We start from the raw sequence: 27,483 nt of genomic DNA on the forward strand, positions 1-27,483 counted from the left end.
TTTCATCCATAAAATATTTCAGGTTATCTAAATGGAGAGGAATCACATAAAAAAACCCATTCACTATCACACAAAAAATTAATGCTTTATTTATCAGATACCCAGTCAGCATTCAGTTTTTCCCTAACTGACTCTTGGTTTCGGTTCAGGTTGTGATCTTAGGGTCATGAGATTGAGTCCCATGTTGGGTTCCACACTCAGTGGGGACTCTGCCTGAGATTTTCTTTCTCCTTCTCCTTCTGCCCTTCCCCCACTCACACTCTCTCTAAAATAAATATATAAATCTTTTAAAAATCCACATAAAATTTACTATCCTAACCATTTTTAAGTGTACAGTTAAACTATAGATTGTCACCTCACAGATCAAATTTTTTCATCTTATGAAACTAAAACCTTATATCCATTGAACCCTTTTCCCCCTCTCCCTCCAGCACCCAGAAGGTAATCACCATTCTACCTTCTATTTCTGAGTTTGATAACTTTAGAGTTCTCCTATAAGTAGAATCATGCAGTATTTATCTTTTTGTGACTGGCTTATTTTCACTTAGCATAATGTTCTCAAGACTCATTCATGTTGTAGCATATGACAGGATCTTCTTCTGTTTAAAGGTTGAATAATATTCCACTATATGTATATACTACATTTTAAAAATTTATTAATCTATTGATGGGCATTTAGATTGCTTCCACCTCTTGGGTATTGTGAATAATACTGCAATGAATATAGGTGTGCAAATTATCTCCTTGAGACCTGTTTTCAATTCTTTTGGATATAAACCCAGAAGTGGGATTACAGAATTTCTATATTCTCTATATATGATAATTCCTTACAATTTTTTGAGGAACCTCCATTCTGTTTTCCACAGTGGCTGTACCATTTTACATTCCTACCAACAGTGCACCAAGTATTCCAATTTTTTCACATTCTTGCCAAAACTTGTTATTTTCCAACTTTTTAAAATCATGGCCAACCTAAGGGGCATGCAGTAATAGTTCATTGTGGTTTGGATTTGCATTTCCCTGATAATTACTGATGTTGAGCATCTTTTCATATGCATATAGACCATTTGTATATCTTCTTTAGAGAAAAGTCTATTTAAGTCCTTTGCCCATTTTTAAATCAGATTATGTATTTTTTGTTGTTGAGTTGTGGGAGCTCTTTTTAACCCTTTATCAGATAAATAGTTTGCAAGTATTTTCTCCCATCTTATAGGTTGCCTTTTTACTCTCTTGATTGTTTCCTTTGCTGCACGCAAGTTTGATGTAGTCCCATTTGTCTACTTTTGCTTTTGTTGCCTATGCCTTTGGTATCATATCCAAGAAATCACTGTCCATTCCAGTGTTGTGGAGATTTCCCTCTATGTTTTTCTCTAGAGTTTTAAAGTTTTAGTTCTTACATTTAGATCTTTAATCCATTTTTAGTTAATTTTTGTGTATGGTGTAAGGTAAGTGTCCAACTTCATTCTTTTGCATGTGGATGTCCAGTTTTCCCAACACCATCTGCTGAAGAGATTCTCTTTCCCTATTGCGTAGCGTTGGTACCTTTGTCAAAAATATTTGATCATATACATTCAGATTTATTTCTGGGCTGTCTATTCTGTTTCATTGGTCTACACGTCTTTATACTAGAACTACATTATTTTGATTGTTGTAGCTTTGTAATATGTTTTGAAATCAGAAAGTGTGAGGCCTCCAGCTTTGTTTTCCTTTCTCAAAATTGTTTTGGCTGTTCAGAGTCCTTTGAGATTCCATATGAATCTATTTCTGCAAAAAAAAAAAAAGGCTGTTGGGATTGCATTGAATGCAGATTGTTTTGGGTAGTATGAATATTTTAATAATATTCAGTCTTATAATTAATGAACATATTTTTCCATTTATTTATATTTTTAATTTCTTTAATTTTGGTTTTATAGTTTTCACTGGATGGGTCTTTCCCTACCTTGGTTAAGTTTATTCCTAAATATTTTATTTTATTTTATTTATTTATTTTATTTTATTTTATTTTATTTTATTTTATTTTATTTATTTATTATTTTTTTAACAGACTTTATTAGAACGATATTAGGTTCACAGTAAAATTGAGTGCATGATACAGAGATTTCTCATATACTTCTTGCCCCACACATTTGTAGACCCCCCAGTTATCATCACCCCCCACCAGAGTGATGCATTTGGTACAATTGATGAGCCTACATTGACACATTGTAGCCATCCAAAGTCCATAGTTTACATTAGGTTTCATTCTTGGTGTTGTACCTTCTGTTGGTTTGGACAATATAATAATACAGTACAATAATGTGTATCCACCATTACATTGTCATATAGAGTAGTTTTGCTGCCCTAAATATCATCTGTGCTCCATCTATTCATCAGCTATTTTATTCTTTTTGATGCAATTGTAAATAGAATTTTCTTAATTTCTTTGTTTATTGGTTGACATGTTTCTTAGACTGTTTAAAGTTGTAGATTCACCTCTTTCTCCCTTTCTTTCATACTTTCCTTACAATTTATGTGGTCATTTGCTTTCGGAGAAGCCCTTTTGTGCACCCCACGAAATGTCAACTTTTGGGATGTCTTTGGCTGTCCAAATGAAGAGACACTTCAGCTGAGCAGAGGAAAAAGGGCTGCTCTTTTCTACAACATTCCTTCATGCCCTTAAACTCCTATTCCTAAGACAGCCCAGGTCAGCCTGCACTGCTCAGCCTTCAACTTGGACATGGCTCTTTTTAGTTTTATATCCTCCCAGGTATGGAACAGAGTTTATTCCTTTTTGGGGGTGGGTTGGGGTGGAGTGTCTTTCCTTTCTGGATAGGCTTCAGTTTTAAAACATCTACCTCATGACTTCCTTGGCTTCAGTGTTGTGGGTTCCTTGGCAACCAAGATTTTGGTTAAGGTGGAAGGGTTGTTATAGGGCTGGAAATAGTGAAGTCTCCCAAGCCTTGGCATCTCCTTGAGGGCTGATCCCTGGGAAATTCTGAGGTTTGGGTTGGATGGTAGGTGTATTTGCTTGCCTGACTGCAGTTACATTTCTATGGCCCTCTGAGTAAGGATACCAGGCAGGTTCTGGCTGACTGGGGTGGAGAAGGAAGTGACACATCAGGTCTCATATGTAAGCAGCTTCTTTTATTCTCTCCCTAATGATGTAGTTAGGACTTGCTTGCAATTCTTGTTGGGAGAACTGCTAGCACATGCTTTACACAGCCCTAATACACTCATCTGCTTTTCCTCTTATTTCTACATTCTCCTGTTTGGTTTGAGCAATGTGTCCACAACTCTGACCTTTTGAGAAATCCTTTAACTTCTGGAACTGACTGTGCTGCCCAGAAAGACGTGGTTTGGCTGTTAGTACAGAGAAGGTTGTGTTAAGGGAGTCCTGTGATGAAATGCCTGGGCATGTATGAAAACTTCCTCTGAGGCCGTCACACTTAGGCTTTGTTTATTTTCTCCTGATTTTAGGATGAGTATCTTCTCCCTCTTTTTTTCTGGACTTTTTCTTATTTGAAAATGTGCTGAATGGCTAGATAAATGGGATATTTTTCTTTCTAATTTGTCTTCTTGTGGGTTTCCCATTATATGTAATGATACTAATTTTTTACAGTCCTATCTTGACTGGTAAATTTCTTATGGGGATTTTTCTCTTTGCAGAGCTGTTCACTTCTAAAACCTAGGGATAAACTGAGAAGCCAGTAAATTAAAAAATTAAAACGACTAGCAGGGACCACAGGGTTATTTCATATTGGTCATTTGGAAAGTCATGTTAACCAAGGACGACTAGGGCACCTAGGTGGCTCAGTGGTTGAGGGTCTGCCTTTGGCTCAGGGATGTGATCCCAGGGTCCTGGGATCGAGTGCCACATCGGGCTCCATGCAGGGAGCTTCTCTCTCTACCTATGTCTCTGCCTCTCATGAGTAAATAAAATCTTTAAAAATGTATACAACAACAAACAAGAAAACCAAGGACAACTAATCACAGAGCAAAATTTCTCATTTCTGAGTTGTAAGTTGATTCTTCTAAAAGTTGGTTCACCTGTGAGCTAAGAGCATTTGAACTTGAAGTCCTTATTCAAATCTTATTTGACCTTCTCCTGCTTAGCAGTTGTCAAAATCACTTCATAATGAAGGGGTAGGAGGAGAGTGACTTCCTATGTCAGTGCTTGGATATTTGTTAGCAATTTCCATATAAACTTGATATTTAGAAAATAATTATAAAATAAAAGGGTCTTATACATTTTAAGGTATAGATAGGTTAACAAATTCTCATGGCCTTTTAAAATAGAACGCTATATAAAAATTAAAATTGAGGTTAAATACTGAGTCCTGGGAACTGATCATTTATGTTTCTTGCCTTTTAGTTTTTTGGAGATGGAAGATAAATTTTCCAGATTTAACATTGTGTGTGTATGTGCACATGTGCATGTGTGCCCAATGTTAAATCTGGAAAAGTTGTTATAAGGTGCTTTTTTAAAATGGGGTATAGTAAACTTTCAATACTACTTCCCACAATATTATTTTCTCAATAGTTTTTTGAGTAAAGAAGATTTCTCTTTTATCAGTGAGCGAATTTGGGCTCCAGGAGTCTTAAATATCTTGCATCGTTGCCACTGGATTAAAGAGCAGAGGTTCCTATCCTGACTCTCCATCTGTTGGTCTTTCTTTTCTTTAAGATTTTTTTTTTTAATTTATTCATGAGAGACACAGACTGAGAGAGAGGCAGAGACATAGGCAGAGGGAGAAGCAGGCTTCCCGCAGCGAGCCTGATGTGGGACTCAATCCAGGATCCCGGGATGAAGTCCCACATCGGGCTCTCCTGCTTCTCCCTCTGCCTGTGTCTCTGCCTCTCTTTCTCTGTGTCTCTCATGAATAAATAAGTAAAATCTTTGAAAAAAAATGGATGACTTCACTTGAGCTACTCAAGATGCCTCCCAACTCCTGCAATGTATAGATATCCTCTTATATAACTGTCTTACAGCTAAAATTTTTATAACATACACATTAATTTCATCTTTTTCCTAGGGGCACCCTTGCATCTCATTTATCTTGACAGGTTCACATTTTTTTTAAAGATTTTATTTATTTATTCATTCATGAGAGAGAGAGAGAGAGAGAGAGAGAGAGGCAGAGACACAGGCAGAGGGAGAAGCAGGCTCCATGCAGGGAGCAGATTCACATTTTTAAACAGAATATTTTCTTGAGACAATTGTAGGTCTACAGGCTGTTGTAAGAAACATCACCCAGAGATCCCTTTATACTCTGCAATGGTTCCCAGTGCTAAATTTAACAAAACCATCATATAACATCACAACTAGGATATTGACATTGCTATAATTTACTGAGCTTATTCAGATTTTCCTAGTTTTACTTGTATGTGTGTATTAAGTTTTAATAATAAACATGTGGTTTGGTGTATAAACCACCACAGTCAGGATAACTCAGCAGTTCTAACATCATAAGGATTCATTGTATTGCTTTATTATAATCTCACATCCCTCTTCACATTAAAAAAAAAAAAACCTCTTGAGATCTGAGTTCTGCATTTTGATATTACTGGGGTCTTTAAGTCCTTTTTAATGACAGTATAAGAAATCACAGGTTGGGACGCCTGGGTGGCTCAGCAGTTGAGCCTCTGCCTTTGGCTCAGGGAGTGATCCTGGGATCTGGGATCAGAGTCCTGCATCGGGCTCCCCGTGGTTAGCCTGCTTCTCCCTGTGCCTATGTCTCTGCTTCTCTCTCTTTCTGTGTCTCTCATGAATAAACAAATAAATCTTTTTTAAAAAAATCACAGGTCGGGATCCCTGGGTGGCGCAGCGGTTTGGCGCCTGCCTTTGGCCCAGGGCGCGATCCTGGAGACCCGGGATCGAATCCCACATCAGGCTCCCGGTGCATGGAGCCTGCTTCTCCCTCCGCCTGTGTCTCTGCCTCTCTCTCTCTCTCTGTGACTATAATAAATAAATAAAAAATTAAAAAAAAAATCACAGGTCATCCAATAAAATAATGATAAAAAGCCACTGGGCATGTAAGGAAGACCTTGAATTATGTGTGGCTTTACACTAGCTGATAAATAGATGAGAATGATTTGTGATTAGTATATCAATTGTTTGTAAATGAAAGGGTGTGTTTTCAGGTTATTTGAAAACTGTTCTCAAGAGAAACTTTAAGTGCACACGAACACACACACACACGCACACACAAAGACTCTTTTTTTTTTTTTTTGATTTTATTTATTTATTCATGAGAGACACAGAGAGAGAGGCAGAGACATAGACAGAGAAGCAGGCTCCCTGTGGGGAGCCCGATGCAGGAAGGCAGATGCTCAACCACTCAGCCATGCAGGGGACCCAGACACACAAAAACTCTTGATAAATATTCCAAATTGCTTCCAGACAAAGTATTACCAACATTGAATATCATTTTTAAAATGTAATATATTACTAAATGGACAATATTTTCATTGTTCTACCTTTATGTCTTTTAATACATTTATTATCAAATTTAGTCTCAATGAATATTGCTAATATTCTCCTGAAGGATATGGGGCAGACATTTCTTTCATTTCTCTGGTTGTCCAATACTTCAAAATGTTATTTTCAGCAAAAATCAAATCACTAAGCTGCCAAACATAATAAGCATTCAGACTTCTATCTTTAACAAAGCTGTTACTAACTACTCTGCTCGTGTGGTTTGGGCAATCATATTTTGCCTAATGGAGTTTTCTACCTAAAGGCAGACTGGAAGACTTTTGCTAAAATTATTTCTAAAAGGGATTTAATCTAGATCAAATGATACTTACCTTTCCTAAGTACTGTTTAATGAAAAATAATTTTATTTTCCTCAACAGTTGGTAATCTCAGAGAGGAGGGCTATCCTAGTCTCTCTGTGAAAAATGATCATATTCTTTCTCCATGTTACTGGTCAGGGTACTCCAAGTCATCATGGCATGCATCATGGCATGATGTCTCCTCATGTGGATTCAGAATTACTAGTCTACAGTGAATTAGTGTAGATCTACCTTTACTATACCGCCATTGTTTCTGCTAAAGGCAGAGCATTGCTGAACATGGAATTGAGGAGATTATAAACAACACTATATGGGTGAACTTGGAAATAAGAGGATAATAAAGAACAGTAGTAGAGGGTAGGTAATAAACAAGTGGCATTAGAAGGGACTGTCCTCAGGCAAATAAAGCATGGGGAAGTGCTGGAGTTAGAAATGCAATTTATGATAAATCATTCCCTAATTAGCCTGGGAAAATGAATATATATGGTGTATAGAAAAATGCAATTTAACTTTAACCATGTCGTCATGCACAATTTAGGTCTAGAAATCATGTATGGAGTATTAAGCAAAAAAGATCAAATTCTGAAAGACCCTGTATATATTTGTCAGTAAAAATAGTAATAAATGCATTTATCATTTACCCCAACAATTCTACTTCTGAGAATTTATCCTTTACATGTATTTGTATATGTGTGAAAGTGACATTTGTGTACAAGGTTATTCATTGCAGCATTTTTTGTAAGAATAAAGCTATTGTTTATAAGTCAGCTCTAAACCCAAAGTATGTGGAATTATCATTTGAGGTTTGGGTTATGATTTTTAGAGCCCTTTCACCTGGAGGTAGATCAGATTCTGATCCCGGTCCACTTTTATCTCTTGGTCTCACATGGAATAAACTTCTGAGATTAGGCAGGTAACTAGGGTGGTTCTTTTCTTTTCTTTTTTCTTTTTTTGTATATTTTTTTTATTGGAGTTTGATTTGCCAACATATAGTATAACACCCAGTGCTCTTCCCGTCAAGTGCCCCCTCTCAGTGCCTGTCACCCAGTCACCCCATCCCCCGGCCCACCTCCCCTTCCACTACCCCTTCTTTGTTTCCCAGAGTTAGGGGTCTTTCATTTTCTATCACCCTCTCTGATATTTGCTACTCATTTTCTCTCCTTTCCCCTTTAATCCCTTTCACTATTTTTTATATTCCCCGAATGAATGAAACCATATAATGTTTGTCCTTCTCCAATTGACTTACTTCACTCAGCATAATATCCTCCAATTCCATCCACATTGAAGCAAATTGTGAATCATTTCTAATGGCTGAGTAATATTCCGTTGTATATATAGATCACATCTTTATCCATTCATCTTTCGATGGATGCCACGGCTCCTTCCACAATTTGGCTACTGTGGACATCGCTGCTATAAACATTGGGGTGCAGGTGTCCTGATGTTTCACTGCATCTGTATCTTTGGGGTAAATCCCCAGCAGTGCATTGCTGGGTCATAGGGCAGGTCTATTTTTAACTCTTTGAGGAACCTCCACACAGTTTTCCACAGTGGCTGCACCAGTTCACATTCCCACCAACAGGGCAAGAGGACTCCCCTTTCTCCACATCCTCTCCAACATTTGTTGTTTCCTGTCTTGTTCATTTTCACCATTCTCACTGGTGTGAGGTGGTATCTCATTGTGGTTTTGAATTGTATTTCCCTGATGGCAAGTGCTGCGGAACATTTTCTCATGTGCTTATTGGCCACGTGTATGTCTTCTTCGGTGAAATTTCTGTTCATATCTTTTGCAACTAGGGTGGTTCTTGTGGAGAATCTTTAAAGGTGTTAGCATCTCATTCTAAGAATAGCAAGGATCAGGAGTTGTGGCCTTCTTGATTTGCTTTCAGTTTTAGAGGCTGGAACAGGAAGGTCTGGGGGCATTGGTTCTTTGACAACATATTCTATAAGTGAATGAAGTGAGCAATGCAGACCTGTCCTCTTCACTCTTCTTACTCTTTTCCTTTAGGATTGAAAGCAAAAGGCCCAAACTCTTTCTTATGTAAAAGCCATATGAGGTACTGTAACATGGAAGGGAAGTCAGATCTGAGTGCCTGTGATTCTGAACAGATTGTTTACTTTTCAAGCAACATCTGTGTTTCATAATATGTTTTATAGATATGTAATTGCTCTGATAATTTGCAGTGTACTGAGGGGAAGATCATTATTGGAGACTTAGAATTTCTGACAGTATTGGGACAGAGTTCCCCCTCTTAGCTTTTAAAGACATGGAACAAAATAAAAAGAAGAATGTGAGAAATAAAACCATGGAATGCTATTTGTCTCTGTGGTGAGAAATAGTTACATAGTCATTGGAGTGCCTGCATGGCTCAATTGGTTAAGCATCTGCCTTTGGCTTAGGTCATGATCTTGGAGTCCAGGGATAGAGCCCCTCTTTGAGTTTGCTTCTCCCTCTCACTCTGGTCTACACCTCTGCTTGTGTGTGTGCGTGGCACTCTCTCTCAAATAAATAAATAAATAAAATCTTTTTAAAAGAAGATATAGTTACATGATCATAATGTAAACACTGATTACTGAGTTACCTAAAAGTTGTGAGATAACCTCTATCTTCATCTGTGATAATGCAGTTTAGATAACATCTAACTTGAACAATCAAGAAAGAGCAATTAAGTACAATTTTTAGTTCAGTAACTACAAGGAGATACAGCTAAACCACTTTTAAGAAGTTGTCTCTAAGTGGGGAGGTGGGGAGGACTCTTGCTTAAATTATAAACCGTCTGCCACAATTTAACTTTTTAAAAAATCATGTGCCTGTACTTCTATCGTTAAAAGCTAAAAATATATATCTTTATCTACATATTTGGAGCTAAGAGAATGAAGTGTAGTGTGTAAGTGAAGTATATACAATTCTCATCTATTTATTTACTGTAACAGAAGTATAGTGTTTATAATGACTATTTGAAATATCCTTGAATGTTACAGCTAAAGCAATATTTGGGGGGAAAAGGATAGAAGTAAAATATGTGAATTCTTGGGTAAAATAAAGAAAGCATTGCTTTTATCTAAACTTATCAGGCTTGAATTTATGCATCTTTATTTCTCTGTGATTCATAGTCCTTTTGGTACACTAGATCAAGCTAGTTGGCAAATTTTTTCTGCAAAGTGGCTGATAGTAAATATTTAAGACTTGGCAGATCACGTGGTTTCTGTTGCAACTGCTCAACTTTGCCATTGTAGTGTGAAAGCTGCCATAGGCAATATGTAAATGAATAAGTATGGCTATGTTCCAATTTAACTGTATTTATGGACACTGAAATTTGAATCTCATATAATTTTTATGTGTCACAAAATAGTATTTTGATTTTTTTTCAAACATTAAAAAATATAAAAACCATTTGTACCCCGTGGACCTTACAAAAGCAGGTGTGGGCAGGATTTGGCTAGCTGGCCATAATTTGCAGAGCTTGGCTCTAGATCTAACACATTTGTGTGACTCTCTCCTGTGCATAACAAAGAGCTGCAAGCCCTGTGGGCTGCAAAGAGAAATTTAACCTGAAGTAGATGAGCATCAGTTTCCCAGCATTTAACAACTAGGGAAATGATCTCGTGGAAGGCTTTAAAGTCCTTTTGGCCTTCTTTTTTCCTCTCCCCCTTCCCTATTCTCATTTATTTTCACTGTTTAGATTATAGAAACATCCCTGTGAATGAAACTATATTTCAGGGAATACTTCACTGTTGGAAATTTCATTACCAGAGATAGAAATAATACAGGAGGTCATGATGTAGAGACATGGATTCTCTTTGTTCCAGGAGAGCTGGAATGAGGCACCCTGGCCCCAGCAGCTTTGGAAGAGTTGGGTATAAAGGAGGCTTCATGGGTATAAAGGAGGTCTTCATTCACAGGTGACCAGACCAGGTGAGTCCTGGGAGTGAGGTCCTCCCTGCCCTGAGAAGCAGTCCTGGAGGTAGCACCATAGCCCCCTTCCTTGTCACCAATAGTTGCTGTTGATGGAGAGGACACAGATCTTCTCATACATGACTTTGTTCCCTTCAATTTAATTGTGTGTTGCAATATGAAGATGAGTAACACTGCCCTGTCCTTAAGTCTAGTGAGAGATAATATGCAGAGAAATATACAAAACACTTGGATAAAGGGTGCTAATATAGGTAGAGCCCACAATGGAGAGGGGGATAATGGAGAAAGGAGGTCAAAGAGGTTGACAAGGGCTAGGCTACAGAAGTCCCTGCCTATGCTTTGCCCAGGACCTGATCCCAAAGCTCTGGAAAGCTGGAGAAGGATTTCAAGCAGAGAAGTATGGGCTGTAATCAGAGTTGGAGTATGGACAGTTCAGGGGGCTATTGCATTAACTCAGGGAGGATAATAAAGCCCAAACTAGATAAGTGACAATGAAAGCTGAGAAGAGGAGACAGCAGAGGGATTTAGGAGGTAGAACCTCAAGAGCTTGTCTGCAAATGGCTGAAGACAATTAATACCAGACAACCCCCAGTTTGGGGTCTTGGGTGTCTAGGATCTGGGAATCACAGCAGCATTGATCACTGAGGTAATGGTGATAAGAGAAATGGACGTTTCGGGCTACTCGGGGTGGGAGAAGAGTTAGATATGATCATTGAGGTCCTTGTGGGAAACTCAATGGCAGATGTCTAGAAATGAAAGTTTACAAGTGAGGTCTTGACTGGAGGCAGAGAAGGGAAAGTCAGCTGCACACCAGCTGCTGTTGGAGTAGTGCCTGGAGCCGAGGTCAGCCAGAAGAGGGCACAGAGTGAGGAGACTGGAGAAACGAGAATGCCCCAGAGACTGTCCACAGTTAGGATTCAGAGAGATGGGTGTGTTCAGTGTCCAGATTGGGTTTCCAGAAAGAGAGAATATGAGGAAATCAAGGTAGATGTGTGTACAAGGTGAATGTATCTATGAGGGTGTTTATCCCTTTTGTTCATATTTAAAAGTTGGAATAGCTTAAATATCCAGCAACAGGGATTAAATCATGGCACGACCATATGATAGAATTCCATGCAGCTGTTAAATATGAAAAATGCATATATATATATATATATATATATATATATATATATATATACATCTCAACACCAGGGGTGCCTGGGTGCTCAGTTGGTTAGGCACTGGACTCTTGATTTCAAAACATGCAATAAAAAGTCAATGGGCCTGTGTGTTCCCCAGCCCCCCACAGGTATTACGTTGTCGAGAGGTTCTGTGGGCTGAAGTGTCTCTAGTTCTGAACTTACTGTGGAACAATAATTGGGAAAGAATGATCACTTTATGCTTTGCTCAGTTGTCCCATTTCCAACCCTAGGAGCTGGGGCATCACTGAGAGGCTTTCATCTTCTGATGAATTATGGTATCCAGAATAAAAACTACAGGACTTTATTCTTGAGATGGTGCTTTTAAAGATTTTGACACATAATGAATGTTCAGCAAATGCCAGGTCATCATCATCGTCATCATCATGCTTAGAGTAGAACTTTCAAACATCGTAATGTTTTTAGGCTAATAAGATCTCAGAGTTCATTCCTTTTTAAGTCTCTCATTTTATAGACAAGAAACTGGGGGAGCTCAAGTGACTAGTCCCAGGTCACACAGCTGTTAGTGGCGGGGCAGATGATAAACCTTTCTCCTTGAACATCCCAGAGTGACGATCTAAATCTATTTGCAACCCTTTCAAGCCTGGGCCCAAGTGGAGGGAGATGTAAAAGAAATATGTCCAGGAAGCCAAAAGAAACTCCAAAGCAGCTGAAGCCCATTCCTTGGCCTTCTTTAAAACTGTCAAGAGGATCCCATTCCATTAACCACAGTAAAAAATGATAAAACCTCTTGCCTTCATCTACCACATCCATCATACCTCCAGCAGACCCAGAACGCCATCCTCCATAATTCAAGGTCTTTCCCAGCACTGCCTCTCTTCCTCCCCTCACCTATTGCTCCAGAAGAAAGGATCCTCCCTCTTTGGGAGGAGGAAGCAGAGGGGAAGTCGCTGACTAGTGCAGGCTTGATTTTGACAGGATGACAGACAAGGCTACAGACAACTCCCATGATAATATTCTCACACAGGTAGCTGGGTGTGAGAAGGCAGTGATGACAGGTAGGGCATATATGCCAAAAATGGGACCTTTTTAATACACATTCAAGAACACCTCAAAAAGTTGAACATAGAGCTACACTACAACCCAGCAATTGCACTACTGGGTATTTACCCCAAACATACAAATGTAGTGATCCGAAGGAGCACGTGCACCCCAATGTTTATAGCAGCAATGTCCACAATAGCCAAACTGCGCAAAGAGCCCAGATGTCCATTGACAGGTGAATGGATAAAGAAGATGTGGGGTATATATATATATATATATACAATAGAATAGGACTCAACCATCAGAAAAAGAAAAGAAAAGAAATCTTGCCATTTGCAACAACGTGGATGGAACTAGAGGATATTTTGCTAAGTGAAATAAGTCAGTCAGAGAAAGATAATTATCATATGATCTTACTTATACGTGGAATTTAATGAACAAAACAGAGGATTGTAGGAGAAGAGAGGAAAAAATAAAACAAGACAAAATCAGAGGGGAGACAAACCATAAGATATTCTTAATCATAAGAAACAAACTGAGGGTCGCTGGAGGGGAGGGGAGTGGGGGGATGGGGTAGCTGGGTGATGGACATTAAGGTGGGCACGAGATGTAATGAGCACTGAGTATTACATAAGGCTGATGAATCACTGACTTCTACCTCTGAAACCAGTATATATGTTAATTAATTGAATTTAAATTAACATTTTTTAAAAAAACATACATTGAATTGAGAGTTCTGAGACATAATAAAAAGATGTGGAGAGAGCAAGACTAGGAGATACAGAGAAAGTAGTCAAGTGGGGATGCCTTTCCACATGCCATGCCTCAGCAAAGAGGAGGAGTTGCATCCTCTACCCACAGCATAGAACTGGGTGATGCCTCTGTACACCCTCCTAGATCCTCTCCCATCAACTTTAGTGTCAGAACTACTAGGTGAAGCTTTTCTCTCCCATGCATGTGTATGTCTTATCTTCTTGGCTGTGCTTCCTTCCCAGGTAAGCTTCAGATTCGGGGAGGGTCATCCTGGCATCCTGGCTTACTCTCTTTGTTGAGTTGGGCTGTTTGTTGAGCCACATCACCTGTGGCTAATCATGGTGGGCCCTGCCCTAGAGAGAGGTGCATCTAGATCTTATTGAGGGCTGACCATGCTATGTTGGGTGCAGGAAAGCCACAGAGGTCTATGGGGGGAATTTGTGCCAATCATTGCAGCAGCTCTGTCCAGATTTTCCAGAGGATCTAGGTGGAGTGGGAACCACTCAGCCTATATTTCTCTCTTTCTATTTATGTGAAGGAAATATTAAGGACTGAACCATATTTACCTTCCAAGATATATGAGCTTTCAAATAAATACAGAAATAAATAAGGAAAACAAGTTCTGTAGATAAATGGGCAAAACACTTTTATCCTGTTTTGTAATTAAGGATTAAAATGCTCCACCCTCACACAAAACATGCCATGTTTCATCAAGATTAATTATAGAATTCATCACTGCCATGGCTGATTTGTTCCTTCCATCCAGGGCAAGATGCTCACAAATCACAAGTTTCTATTCCACATGGCAGGTAGGTGACAGCAATGACTGTCTCTGTGTATTTTCAGCTAATAATCAATCCAACATCTTACTGAGCTCATATTGTCAAGAAGTGGCCATGGGGGAGGTGGGGAGACTTAGCTAGTGTGGAGACTTCCTGTCCCCCAGGTGCATACAGAGTAAAGAGAAGACAAGGCTAAGTCATGTGCAGCCATCAGAGAATGGAGCAGTCTATCACTAGGGCCTGTTATATGGACCGTTCATGTCTTCATTTATTTAATAAATATTTAATGAATTTTGGGTATGTGCTAGGCACAGTTGTGGACACCAGGGATAGAGTTGAGAAGAAAACAAATCCCCTACTTTTATGGAGGGTGCATCCTAGGGGGAAAATACATGGCATATAGTAATAATAAATGATGAGGGAAAGGAATGGAGACACTGCTCTTTAGAATAAATGGTCCAGGAAGATCTTTCTAATTAGCTGGCAATTGAATAGAGTGGAGAGGGGGTGAGAGCCTAGAGGATACCTGTGTGGAGAGACTCTGAGGAAGCAGTGATCACCCAGGGCCCAGATGGGAGTGCATTAAGGAAGCAGTGTGCCTACAGGGAAGGGAGTGCAGGATAGTGGGGCTAAGTGGGTTTGGGTCAGAAGGGCCTTGTGGGCTATTTAGGACATTCACTACCACTGAACGACTTTCACTGAACCATTGGGGGTGTTGAGAAATGGCAGGATCTGACTTAGGTTTTACAGGGCTATTCTAGTAAGCATGGAGTAGGTGGGAAAAGCTGGATGTAACCAGTGGCTCATGAAATCCAGGGAAGAGCTGATAGTGGCTTGTACCAGGGCAGTCATGGTAGGGTTGAGAGGTGGAGGGATTATGGATGCATTTTAAAGTAGAGTTGGTGGGACCTGTTGAGAGATTGCATGGGAGGTGTGGGAGAAGGGAAGCAGGCAAGGATGACTCTACAACTGAGCATGAGCAACTGGAAGAATGGAGCTCCCACTGAGGCTCTAGAAGGGATACAGCCAAAGAGAGGGTGACCAAAGAGCTGGGACACTAATAGCTCATGGAATCAAAGATTAAAAAACGGAGTGTATTTATTGAATAATATGTCTACTTGTTGTAATGAGGAAGAGGTTGAAAATTGGTGGTCCCCAGGCTGAATCTGGCCAGCAGATGTGTTTGGTTTGGTTCTCGCAGTATTTATTAAGGAACTGAATTAGTTGATGTTTAAAACCAATGGGATTTTATATGAAACTCTGAAAATCCTGCTTCTTTTAGGAACATGGAAGATCTGGCAACCCGGATGAGGACTGGCCCTGAATGACAATTTGTCCCTTTGGCAGGGGCACCCCTACTCTATTGTCTTATAGCTGCTGTTACCCTCTCTCAACCCCCATATCCTCATTTGAAAAGAGGAATAACAGTGTTACTTACCTGCTGATGTTGTTAAGAAAATTAGCAGAGATACCTCATGTATAGCAACTAGAATACACGGTGTCTACTAAGTGTTCAAAAATGTTTGTTATTATTGTTGGTATTATTATCTGTCTGGCCTTGCAGGACCGTGAGTTTGCAACACTTGCCATGAGGATTTTAGAAAGTTGGAAGATGATTCTAACAAAGGTTGAGAGGTGAGTGAAGCTTCCCTTAATAAATAATGGCACCAAACCAGAGAGTAGGAGGGAAGGAAGCACAGCTCCGAGACACTTAGAAAATTGTGTCCGCCTGAGTGCTATCAGCCCCACAGATCAGGGTTCATTTCTCTTCTTCCGCAGAGCTCAGCATAGTGGCCTGGATCACCCAGTGACTCATCTAATAGCCTGGTGAGTTTGCCCAGCTTACAGCATCACAAATTACATTTGCAGCCTCCTTATCAGGCAAGCTAGGAAATTAAACCTAAACGGCTATGGTGTTGCTACGTAATATGGCTGCGTACACAGACACCCGAGGCCGAGACCATCACAGCCCCGTTCAAGCATCATTTCCCTCTGTGGCTATTAAGGCTTGAGACCTTAAAAAAAAAAACCTGTTCTTTTTAAGGTCAGGAAACAGGGTGACCTGGTTATAAGCAAGAGAGTTTCCCTTCTAGATGCTAGGTGTGTGCATGTGTGTGCACATGAATGTGTGTGTGAGTGTGTATGTGTTTGTATATGGGTCTATGTTCGAAATCTATAGTCTCATGGCTATAAATGTGAGGGCAGGGGTAGATCAGAGATAGCCATCTCGACATCCTGGATGCCTTTATCCTGGGCCATCTATGTCCATTTCAGGGCTTGTCTCCTCATGGACCCATGAAGTGTAGAGCTTGAGGGCACAGATCCAGGCAGTGGGGCAGAAGCTCCATGGCCCCCTTAGTTCACGTGGGTGGGGATGTCGCGTGTGTATCATCACCCTAGTGTGGCTCTTCTGTAACGCGGTAGGTGTGTTGAGTGGGGAAGTATGGTCAAGGGGTTGAGGCATCTGGAGCCAGCCCACGGGCCCTCCACAGCTCCCTCTCTCTGAAAGGACTCCCTCCATCTTCTCTCATGTGGGCTCCTGGGAAGAGGTGAGGGAGTGAATTCCTCTTTAATTAGTATCTTCAATCCCATCTTCTTCACAATGCTGCGGATTATTTTTCAAGACTCATTCAGATAGGTCGGGCTTCACAGATTTCTGGTTGGTGAGAAGAGCTTATAAGCCACTGGAGGGAGATGCCTTCACCACAGTGGATGTGTTTGACCTGGCCATGTTGAGGGAAGACCTCAGCTCCACCCTCTGGTAGCTCTTGATAATCTGACCTAGCCAGTCTTGATCTTCTCTAAGCAAAGGAATGTGGAGAATTTCTTCTGACACTTGTTGGATGGTATGAGACATGGCTGTGCCTAGATAAAACAAGGACTTTCAGATGAGGGATATCTCCAAATCAAACTTTCCATATTCCATTCTTTCCATTTTGTTGGCAGGCATGGGCCTGTCTTTCTGGGGAAGAGCTGTACTCTGATAGAAATAGACCAACCTGTGGGACTCTACCAGCTGGCCATTGGGATATTCCTGTACACCACCTTCACATATCACACAGAAAACACGTGACCCAGCAAGGGTCAAATTTCAGTCCAGTCTTTTGTTTTAACAAATAGTCGAGTGTAGATATTGCTCTTCAATCATTAAACCACCAACACATCCCATTTTTTAGTGCTTTGCAAACCTTGTGTGGCTGTGAGCTGTGACTTGTTTCACATGAATGTGCCATAGTGCTTGGATCTTACTGGTTAGTTTTTATATAACCATTTTTGCCAAATGTTTTCACTACCAATCAGTTGTTTAGTAAGTTAAATCAAGAGCTGCATGATTTGTATCCCTTCCACTTGAAGGCTTTATTTATTTATTTATTTATTTATTTTTAATAAATTCATTTTTTATTGGTGTTCAATTTACCAACATACAGAATAACACCCAGTGCTCATCCCGTCAAGTGCCCCCCTCAGTGCCCGTCACCCATTCACCACCCCCCCGCCCTCCTCCCCTTCCACCACCCCTAGTTCGTTTCCCAGAGTTAGGAGTCTTTATGTTCTATCTCCCTTTCTGATATTTCCTACACATTTCTTCTCCCTTCCCTTATATTCCCTTTCACTATTATTTATATTCCCCAGATGAATGAGAACATACACTGTTTGTCCTTCTCCGATTGACTTACTTCACTCAGCATAATACCCTCCAGTTCCATCCACGTTGAAGCAAATGGTGGGTATTTGTCGTTTCTAATTGCTGAGTAATATTCCATTGTATACATAGACCACAGCTTCTTTATCCTTTCATCTTTCGATGGACACCGAGGCTCCTTCCACAGTTTGGCTATTGTGGACATTGCTGCTATAAACATCGGGGTGCAGGTGTCCCGGCGTTTCATTGCATCTGAATCTTTGGGGTAAATTCCCAACAGTGCAATTGCTGGGTCGTAGGGCAGGTCTATTTTTAACTCTTTGAGGACCCTCCACACAGTTTTCCAGAGTGGCTGCACCAGTTCACATTCCCACCAACAGTGTAAGAGGCTTCCCTTTTCTCCGCATCCTCTCCAACATTTGTGGTTTCCTGTCTTGTTAATTTTCCCCATTCTCACTGGTGTGAGGTGGTATCTCATTGTGGTTTTGATTTGTATTTCCCTGATGGCAAGTGATGCAGAGCATTTTCTCATGTGCATGTTGGCCATGTCCATGTCTTCCTCTGTGAGATTTCTCTTCATGTCTTTTGCCCATATCATGATTGGATTGTTTGTTTCTTTGGTGTTGAGTTTAAGAAGTTCTTTATAGATCTTGGAAACTAGCCCTTTATCTGATACGTCATTTGCAAATATCTTCTCCCATTCTGTAGGTTGTCTTTGAGTTTTGTTGACTGTATCCTTTGCTGTGCAAAAGCTTCTTATCTTGATGAAGTCCCAATAGTTCATTTTTGTTTTTGTTTCTTTTGCCTTCGTGGATGTATCTTGCAAGAAGTTACTGTGGCTGAGTTCAAAAAGGGTGTTGCCTGTGTTCTCCTCTAGGATTTTGATGGAATCTTGTCTCACATTTAGATCTTTCATCCATTTTGAGTTTATCTTTGTGTATGAAGGCCGTATTTAAACAGTGTCCCTTTCATTTCTCAGGAGGACCACCACTTGGTTGATTATATGCGTTTCTTTGGATGGTTCTTCTATGATTCGTATTGGTGGTTCTGCTGCCAGAAAGACTTCCAGAGGGTGATTGGCCCGTAGCTGAGTGCCTCTCTAGCTCTACTTACCTTCTTCTAGATGACTGGTGAGTTACTAAGCACATGTCTGCATGTCTATGCATGTGGCCATTTTTGAGACCATCAACTTTATCTGAATTCTCTGAGCTAATGTAGAAACACCCTGGGTTAGGCTCTTCTAAGAAGAAGGGAGACCACTGCCCTCACTGGCAGGTTCCCAGGGCAGGATAAGAACAGCTGCAGGACATCCTGATTCTCCAGGGACCTCAGAAGTTACCATTCCCACCTAAGATAATGGCCCATCAGTGGAGAGGCTGTGTGTTTTGGGGACAGTCTCGCCTCATTCAGAATTGTTTCTCTGCCTACCTCTGTTGAGATGCCCTGGCCAACTCTAGGGTCCCCACTCTTTCTTTTTTTCCTTCAAAGCAACAGAACTTCAGAGATGTCATGATGCACCTTTTACAGTAATAGCCTTTTACAAAATTCTGATGATCAACTATTGCAGAGTAATGGTGTAAAATGCTGAAAATACAGAAAAGCACCATAAAGAAGATAAAAACCAACCATAACCCATCATTAACCCACAGCATACCACTACAAACCTTTTGAAACATCTAGTTCAGATTTTTTTCTACTCATGTAGACATACTTCTAACCAGCTGTGTGTGGATGCCTCTTAATGCAATTTAAAACATATTTGCCAATTTTGCAGGTGAAAAATGAGCATCTCCTTATTAATGTTAATATCTTGGATTATTCGAGGTTAAACATTCTCCTTGCAGCTAATTAGCTGGCCGGGATATTTTGCGTTCCCCTGCTTCCAGAGATAGAGTTTAAGTGTTGTTAGTTATCACTTAGGAAGATGAAATTGGGGCATGTTGCCAGGGAGCTGAGGGCAGTTAAAGTAGTCATTATTAGAATTCAGAGTCTAATACCAATCTTCCTAAGTGTCTGTTTTCAATCATCCCTCAATGGGCCTTCTACTTTGAGAGAATCTTCTCCTCTAGGCCTCCTGTAGGGCAGAACTGGATGGAGCATGACTTGGGACACAAACGGCTTGGGGTGGCTTCAGGATGCAGACAGGGTGCCTGGCTCACTAGTGGGTTGATATTCTATACCTCCAGTCATCCTCCCCTTTCTTCCCTGCATTCAGGCAGATAATCACATATTGAATATCTTTCATTTTGTTTTATGTGTGTCTGTTCCCTTGAGTGATGGAGTATTTGGTGCCATTGTTGATATTTTGTGTCTGATTTGGGTGGATAATCTGCCCAAGAGGCGATTTAGGACCAGCTGTGTGTGAATGCCAGGCTTCTTTGTTTCTAGATATGCAAACTCGTAGGACTAGGTGAGGAGAGAGGTCACAGTAGGGCAGCCGGATTTGGGAGGTGCATTATAGGCATGGGGTACACTCTGGATCAGATCTGTAATCTGTAATTGGTAATATGCAATGTGCTGGGTGGGCCAGCAGTCCTTGGGTGGGGTGGAGGACATATTGATGTGCCGTGCTACTTTCATGTTACAAAAATGACTTTAGTGTAATTCATTCTAGTAAGAAGGTCCAGGGGTGGATCGAGAAGGTGAAATCATGAGGTATTTTGCCAGTTTTGATAACCAAGTTAATGGGGAGAGAAGCAATGGCTATGGGGAAGGCCTGAGAGGCAGTGAAGTCTGAGGGGATGCTGGCTTCCCTCCAGCTGAGGCAGGTGGTGTAAGTAGCTCTTCTGAAGGCTGGGCTGCAATGGCCCCTCCATCATCTCAAACTGGCAGGTGCTCCCAGAAGAGCCGCTGAGGTGTGAGAGAAACTGCCTCGTTACCTGGAATGTGGGAAAGAGAGTGGAGGTTTTATGTATAATTTCCTTTCCTCAGAATCCAAAATAGTCATAAATAAGCCCAAAGACGCAATAGGCAGGAGAATTAAACATGAATACCTATCATTTCCGAGGAGCTGGAAGCTGAGAGGAATTCAAATAGCATCTTCCACTGTGGGTTTTGACTCTAAAGTAACTTGACCAAAGCTAACTGTAGTCTGTTTATGAAAAGGGCTCTGCAAGGTGACATAATGCCACAGAGATGAGGATTTTCGCAATGGAAAAAAACAGGTTTGGCATAAGGGAGCTCTACACTCTGTGGAAGTCATAACCCTGGACCCTCCACAGATCCTTGAGAGTTAGAAGCTAAGCCTGACTATTAGAACATCATGACCAGGATTTATATTAGTTCTCCCTGCTGGGAGGGAACTTGGGATCTTTTGGTGTTGAGTGCACACAGGAGAGGATTTGGGAGGGGCTGGTGGCACATGCATTTGGTTGCCCTGAAGAAGAGAACTGCCTCTTGGAAGAATCTGGAGGCATTTAGTTGAATCTAGTGGTGTGCCAGTATTTATTAATAATCACAGCGAAACTGCTTTTTTCTTTCTTGTGTTTTTGTGTAAATCTGACTTGATCTTTAATAATATAAAATATTTTCCACAGGTTTATTGAATTTCAGTTTTTCAGTCAGGATTTGAACAACTGCTGAGGCTCATGGGAGGCAGTTTTATAACAGGGAAGAAGGGATGTGTTTTATAAGCCATGGTAGCACATGTATAAGAAGTCGGGCATGGACCCTCAGGCCTAATGGGGGTGCTGTGGAACAATGATGGACAGAGTGAAGATCACAGACTTAGACCACAAGATAGAAACCCCCTTATCTGTGGTTCCATTTTCTGTGATTTCAGGTACCCACGGGTCAACTGTGGTCTGAAAGTGGATGATCCTCCTTCTAAAATATCGTCAGGTCACTTGTAGCCTAACAATGCCTATGTCACAATGCCTATGTCATTCATCTCACTTCATCTCATCACATAGATATTTTATCATCTTATATCATCACAAGAGGGAAAAGAAGGGTGAGTAGTATGGTGCTCCTTTTCATGATACAAAAATGGATTTTCGTGTAATTCATTCCAGTTAGAAGGTCCAGGAATGGATTTGGAAGACGAAAATGACAAGATATGTTAAGGGAGAGAGAGAGATTACATGCATATAACCTTTTATTACAGTATATTGTTATAATTCTATTTTATTGTTAGTTGTGAATCTCTTACTGTGCCTAATTTATAAATTAAACTTTATCGTAGGTGTGTATGTATAAAAATCATAGCATATATAGAGTTTGGTACTATCTGTGCTTCCAGTCATTCCCTGGAGGTCTTGGAACATGTCCCCTGAAGATAAGAGTGGGGGAGGCCACTATAGATGCCATTGGAACTTAACCTTCTACTTCACCTGGAGGCATCACAGCCTTGTTTTCTGTCCCAGGATCTGTGTGTAACTGGAATGGGAGAACCTTTTACCTTTGCTGCATGATTTAAACTCCCCTGACCTTAGTTCTTACTTGTAAAATAAGATAATAATAATAGTATCCATCTCTAGGAATTGTGTGATTAACTGAGTTAATACCTTAAAAAAAAAGAGCACTTAGAGCACAGAGTGAGCACTCCATACATGTTAAGTATGAGGATGACAGTAGCAGTAATGACCATGAATATTGGATGTCCCAGATAGAGGCAGCCTCAGATGGTTACATAATATCCCTATCTTCCGGCAAAGTTCCAATGAATTCCCACTTTACACCTTTTTGGCTTTGCTGAGAGCATGGTAAAGACTATGAGGGCTATTGTTCTATCTACTTCTGGAAAGGGCTGATGGAAAAATAACCAGGCCTGTGTGTTTATACAATAATAGGCCAAAATGGAAAAGTTGACCTTGAGAATTTCATTAATCTCTTCAACTACATTGAAGACAGCAGGGAAGTGACTTCTCACATGGGTCCCCAAGATTTGAAAGAGTGAATGCTGTCTTCTAACTCTTGGCCTTGCCTCTAATCAGCTGTGTAATCTTGGGCTAGTTGCTTAACCTCTCTGAATTGTGGTTTCCTCATTTGTAAAACGGAAAGAATATAGCATTGTTGGAATTACTGATTCAGAGGTTATCTGTAGAATTGATAGCAAATTAAGTTCTTAGAACCTGATGAGGACTCAAAAAAAGCCTATTATCATGCCTATTATTATGTTTATTATGAATGCTTATAATTATAAGCTACCTTTATAGTTTACAACTTACTATAATGCAGGGAACAGGTTACTTTCGAAGCAGGGCTTGTCCTGTGATGATCTTCTTCCTCTCCTTAAAAGATGTTAACATTCATAGGAATTCCCTCACTTTGGCTGAGCCTGACCCTCGGAGCTCAGTGGTTGTCTATGTGAAGATGAGGGTTGTCCATGGAAAGATTTCCATGTGAAGGTGTCCTGGTTGCACAAGGGCTAGATCCAAGGCATCCTTGGACCCATCCACCTCAGCCTCTGCATGTGTCTACAGCCCCAGGGAATGGCTCAGGATCATCCTATTGGATGATCAGGACTTTTGAGGCTTTCTGAGGTTTCTAGACTCAGACCCTCCTCACCACTGGCTCTTTCGTTGGGCAAATTCCTATGAGTAAAATGGCAGGATTATATGGTAAGTGTATGTTGAACATTTTAAGAAACTGCTGACTGTTTTCCAATGTGGTTGTACCTTTTTATAGCTCCGATTGTATAATCTCCCCAGTCACACATTGTCCATGCTTCCCCTTACAGCAAAGTCGGTGCATTTCCAACTATAATATATATATATATGTCTAAAAAAATTTTTTAAAGAAGTAGAACCTTGAAAATTAAAAAGGCTACATCTAGACCCCCAGTAAGAAACAGGGACATAGATGCTTGGGTTAAGGATTGGGGAGGTGCATGGAGCTCAAGCTCTGAGATACGAATGCCCACCATGGGCCAAGGGCAACACAGAGGGCACCTTCCTTCTAGGTTGCAAGCATGAGTGAGGTTCAGTTGGATTTAGCTTCCCATTGAATGCTGGGCCTGCCAGAAAAGCCTGATGTGGTCCGGGCTTGGGCTGCCCCCACCTGTGCCAGCCGTGCTGGGAACCTTCCGTGAGGTCCTCCCAGCCTATGGCAGACGGTGAGCCGCTCACAGGCCTACTGGACCCGCAGCCTCGCTCCAGGGCTGGTGCTTCTTGCTGGATGGAACAGGTTTGCAGGCTCTGAAGGCTACTTTTCCACCAGCACAGCGTGTCAGCCAATCGTACTCCATCTGCAGGACGAATATCAGAAGCTGTGGGACTCCAGATGCGGGCAACAAAGAAACAAATTGGGAACATTGTGCACAAAAAAGATTTTAATAAAGATTGAGCTGGCTCGGAGCTAGGTTCTGCCACTCTTCTTATTGTGATCTTGACAGTGACGCAGGGCAGGACCAAAAGGCCGAGCCTGAGGCGATTCACATTCCTGGCACTGACGGTGGCTGACAACAGAGGTGCCTTTGCAGGGCGCTCCAGGGGCGCCTTCCACCCTCGGCAGGTCTCCCCTCCCTGCCCTCACCACCCGGCCCCACCCGGCTCAGGGCCCCACCGCTGAGGCCTCAGTGTGCCCTCCGGGGCTTGATGGAAGCAGGTACCTGGGCCCTTGGCCTTCATTCTGCTGCGGAGGGCAGAGACCTGAGGAAGCTGTCTTCACCAAGCCCTCTGTATGCGCCTCCCTTCTCTACCTTTTACCTTGTATTATGGAAACATTTAAACATATATAAAAGGGGGATCCCCAGGTGGCTCAGCGGTTTAGCGCCACCTTTGGCCCAGGGCCTGATCCTGGAGTCCTGGGATTGAGTCCCATGTTGAGCTCCCTGCATGGAGCCTGCTTCTCCCTCTGCCTGTGTCTCTGTCTCTCTCTCTCTCTCTCTGTGTCTCTCATGAATAAATAAATAAATAAAATCTTAAAAAAAAATGTATATAAAAGTAGATAGAATCACGTCACAAACCCCCATGTCTCTAACCATCTCCTTCCTTTGCTCTTGTATTAATTTTGAATCAAATCCCAGACATCACGTTATTTCATCCATATACAGGTCAGTGCATGTGGCTAAGAGATCAGGGTTTCTCTTTTTTTTTTTAAAGACATATCCACAGTATCAAATCCCACCTAAAAAAAATGAGCAGTAATTTCTGGGCCTGTCTTATACAAAGTAAAGTGTAAGGGCCACGGTCCTAAGCTCTCTTGTCCAATTGGAAAGTCACTCTGCTAGCAGGAGCCACCCTGACATGTGTTGGAGGAGGATGTGCATTTTTAAAGCTGGCAGGAGCTCTACTTCTGGAATCCACACTCACAAGAGGAAAACAGCACAAAGTCAAGCTGATGACTTGTACTGCAAAAAGGGTTCCTGACTCTTAGGCCTAGGAATCTGGGAAGTAGAAGCCTTCTGTTTATTTTTCAAACAAACTTTGTATTTTAACCTCAAGGGGAGAAGGAAACACCATTGGGTTTCCTAGGAATGGTCTTTAGGGCTACTAGTATGATGGTACTCCGTGGGCTCCCTGAAATGACGCTAGCTTTCACATGTCCAGTTAGGAAACCTGGATTTGATTTATGGCTCTGCAGTTTATGTGCATTATAAAGATGATGTCCTTTGGCCCAGGTAGCTCACATGGATGTTTGCCTGAAATAATGACAGTAGGTACCGTGCCTGGTATACATACCTGCTGGAGTCCAGGGAGAGTATGGTGATGCTGGTCATGTGCCTTCTTCCCTGGCTGTGCTCCCTGCCCCCCAACCCCGCCCCGGAGCCCATGCCCACAGCTTTATAGGCCCACCTTCATTCCTGGATGTCTACTCATGGTTTCTTTCAGGTGCTCAGCAGGAGGCGGCTGGGCTTCCTTAACACCCAGGGCTCCCAAAGCCAGTGGACAGAGCAGACTCCACTGGGACTCTTGCTTTTCTTGCACCCTTCAGGAACCCTCTGTAGCGTGTGGTGTGAACCTCCCTGGCTAACTGTCTTGTTTCTTGCTGGTGAAAGCACCATTGCCCATACATGACAGTCTCCTCAGAAGTAAAACTGGTTTGGCCTTGGCTAAGCAGGTGTCCCTTGATTCCAGCAGGGGACAGGGAATGAAGAGAACCTTGCATGAGTGGGTAGAGAGATGCCAGAGTCTTCTTTTGCTATCTCTCCTCAGAGGCAAGTGGTGTTCAGTAGTAAGTGACTAGGAAGATGGCCTCACCTGTGTGGAACCCAGTGCAGTGGGGTCAAAGTCTTAAAGGTCCCTGATAACTGTTTCTTCCTCTCAGCAGAGGCCTGGTTGTGTCTGGAGAGTGGCCAAAGGAGTAGCTGTGGACAAAGGTCTCTTTTCTGCCTCCTTTTTAATGTCTGGAGAGGCCACGGTGTGTCCCCCAAGAGCCTAGTCTGTCCAGAAGCTAATGCTTGCTGACTGGCTGGACATTCTATCCCTAGAGCCAAGCAGATCCCCTTACCCAAAAACCTGGTGCTTCTTAGGAGGTTCAGAAGAGCCTGTTGGCACAGCTCAGGTAAAAAGATGTCTGGTGTCTACCTGGTGAATCCTAGTCATGATTTTAGGGGGTTGTCACAGAGGAGGCAGGGCATGGGGGAGACGATCCTGGCTTTGGAACCAGTAGGTCCCAGGGTCCATTCCTGACAGTGGAGTAGAGGGAAAGGGGTGTCAGTTGGTACAATCATAATAGAGGGAAGTTTGGTGACATCACTCAAAATCACAAATGCACTATCCTTTGATTCAGCAATTCCACTTGTGCAAAAGGACATATGTACCCCTTTCCTGCAGTGTGTTTGTAGTAGCTGGAGCTTGGCAACATCTGAATGCCCATCAGTAGTGGGCAAGTTAAATAACCTGTGGTTCTTCCATATGACACCATTTAAAAGATTGAGGCAGCACTAAGCATATATTGCTACAGAAGGATCTTTAGAGATATTATTGGGTGAAAAAAGCGAAGTTGAAAATAGCATATAGTATGCTACCTTGTGCACTTTGTAAAAAAAAAAAAAAATTCCTTTTATATGCATAGGATATGTATGGACAAGTAGCCAGAGACTGCAAACCCAGTTTATCCCTGAGGCGGTGACCTGAAGGGATAGTGATGGGAGGGAGAGGTGTTTTTGCTGTAAACTCCTTTGTAAAACTTGAGTTTTGTACTATTCGTATGTATTTAAAATAAAGTCTCTGACATTTATGGGCTGTGTGACTTTGGGCAAGTCACTTACCTCTTCGGGCCTCATCTGTAAAATCAGATGAGCTGTGCGTCTCGGTGCTGCAATAGTGATGGGAACGGACGCGCGCGGGATGGGCACATGCGGGGGATTCAGCAATTGGAGCTCACGTGCTGGTTCATGATGATGTGTACGTTGTTACCATCTGGATGCCAGGGTGGGAGGAACAAGCCCAGGCTGGGAGAGACGGTGAGTGTGGAGACCGTAGACGCTTCAAGCGCAGGATGGCCTCCTCCGTCCGCTCCGCCTTGGTCATCCTTGGTCATCGC

At 41.7% G+C, this 27,483-nt stretch overlaps 1 protein-coding gene across 2 annotated transcripts in view; it reads left to right on the plus strand.

The window, feature by feature from the left end:
• Nucleotides 1-27,483, plus strand: part of GCH1 (GTP cyclohydrolase 1) — a 123,184-nt gene that overhangs the window by 53,949 nt on the left and 41,752 nt on the right. For both annotated transcript variants that reach the window (XR_005988376.1, XR_005988375.1), the window contains exons 6-7: nt 15,976-16,046; nt 21,836-22,006. The gene's annotated coding sequence lies outside the window, so the exon portion shown is untranslated. The remainder of the gene's footprint in view (nt 1-15,975; nt 16,047-21,835; nt 22,007-27,483) is intronic.

Source organism: Vulpes lagopus, chromosome 6, assembly GCF_018345385.1.
Source record: "Vulpes lagopus strain Blue_001 chromosome 6, ASM1834538v1, whole genome shotgun sequence".
NCBI classification, from domain to species: Eukaryota; Metazoa; Chordata; class Mammalia; order Carnivora; family Canidae; genus Vulpes; species Vulpes lagopus.